The sequence below is a fragment of the Rhipicephalus microplus genome, chromosome 2 (assembly GCF_043290135.1).
Source record: "Rhipicephalus microplus isolate Deutch F79 chromosome 2, USDA_Rmic, whole genome shotgun sequence".
Taxonomy (NCBI): Eukaryota; Metazoa; Arthropoda; class Arachnida; order Ixodida; family Ixodidae; genus Rhipicephalus; species Rhipicephalus microplus.
In genome coordinates this window covers 272209975-272212141 of record NC_134701.1, presented here as the reverse complement: position 1 = coordinate 272212141, position 2167 = coordinate 272209975, and positions in this window count along the sequence as shown.

The window sequence follows — 2167 nt, the reverse complement described above, 5'->3', positions numbered from 1 at the left end:
CTTAAGTTTACGTTCAAGTTTCTGCAAGGTACAGGACAATGTACCACTGGTATATGAATGTTTCAATTTAAAGTTCTTTTGCCGCCAAAACAATACGTCATAGGAGTCAGCGGTAAAAGCTGCATGATTTTCAGCAGCTTGAAAACGCTTTGGACACCCACCACAATTGTGGTGATATCGAAGTGGCATGAAAGCAAGCAAAAGCAAGGTAAAACCTTCATGATGTAATGTAGTAATACATTAATACAAAATAACGTTAAGTAACGAAGGGATGTTGTAATACAACTCAGTACTCTGAGACACTGGCACAAAAGTAGAGACATTTTACGAAGATCATCGCTTACGGTGGTCGAGCTGAGAAGATACGTTGACCATTAAACGGAGCTCACTGGCAAGCACACATCCTTTAGTTTGTGCAGCGCCACGCGAGGACGCGGTCTCGTTCACTGAAAATTTTGTGTAGCGCTCACGAGTAGGAAGACAGATGGACAAGCCGTACAAAACAGTCACTGACTCCCAACTTAAATTTATTTCGCTAATTTGAAAAAAGAAGAAAAAAAGCAACACCAGGCGATAATCATTCACTATACCACATTGGTCACTGGAATAACATGCTCTACATAAAAAAGCAACAATCAAAAACACAAAAACCATTTATAAAGACTAATAAATTTAAGCTGTCTCTTCACATATAATCCAACACCTGTGTATGTGCTCAGCAGGTAGTAGTAGGTAGTTGATGGTTGACTGACACATCTTTCCTATTCTCATCGAATTTGGAAGGCTCCAATGATTTCGCGTGCTAGCTGCCTTTTGTGTTCTGATAGCATAACAATGTCCCTTGAAACGTAGGGAGGGTCCTTGATATTGGAAGTGAGCTGCCAAATGCGAAGACTTAGTAGCGGGAAATTAACGCCTGCGTTCGTTAAGCTTGATGTTGGTGCATAATAATCAATCAGTCCTAATGCAGTCCTCTTCCTTCCTACAATTTACCCTCACAAACGTGAGTGCTGCATCAACTAAACACACGAGGAACTTCACATAGCCTTAACCATAGTGTTTTTTAGCATAAACCTTAGTACACTTTATCTATTTGCATTCTATTTTATCCATTTGTCCTCTCTCCTATCTGCGAGTTTGTCCTCCTCCTATCTGCCGAACGCAAGACTATCTTCCACACTTCTTTCTTACACCTTTGTTTCAATCTATCTCTATATGAGGTCTGTAATTTGTCCTATGCAATGGTTTCAAGTATTACTATGCATGGACCGCAAAAAACCATGAGGCAGTTGACTGAAGCACTTATGAATAACATTACATCAATAAAGAAATAAATCCCTCATCAAAATGTTTTTTTTTGCGTGGTGGTTAGTAATGGACTTGAAATGATATATTACAATTTAGGATTTAAAACAGAAATATCTACGTGGTCAAGCCTGAGACAAAAATATAGGAAAAGTGACTGCATGCATATCGTCCCGGGGAGTGATAGATACACTTCTTTGTTGGAATATTTCCCCTCTCTTTCTAACAAACACTGTTTCCCCCACTGGCTTGTGTCCGACGAGTTGCTGGTAAATACGCATAAGCGTGTCACGAACTAGCCACAATGTCTTAAGTGCTGCTGTGGACAATGTCCTACATTCATGAGTAAGGAATGTTACGGGTAAAGTCCTATAGGTGCATCTATAGGTGTCTTGTGCGTTGTCATGGGAAAGCCGCACAGGTGACACGCATTATGTGCTCTCTTGAAGCAAAAAAAAAAAGAGAAAAGAGTGACATGTTGAGAGGGATAAACATTGCAGTACAAAGAATTTGGTGGAAGTATTATTTTGACGAGGGAACTTGCGATATCTAAATGGATCAACTTATCTTCTTATCAGATATTGCCTTGAAGTTAGGAAGGACGCTTATCTTAGTAAATCATCAAACTCGACGGGGCGCGTTTATGCGCACGTGTGTATATTCTCCTCCCCCTCCCTATACCCTTTTTTAGAGGCGGAGGAGGAGGAGAATTAGTTTGTTCGTCCAAGTTTTCACCCTGCTCTGCACATCGGCTTAATCTTTCTCACCTCTCCATTTAAGCAGTGAAAGAGTTGCTTGCCCTGAAAAGCTTCCCTACAGAGACGTTGGCCTCGGCGACGTTCCTTCAGATAACAATAATCAC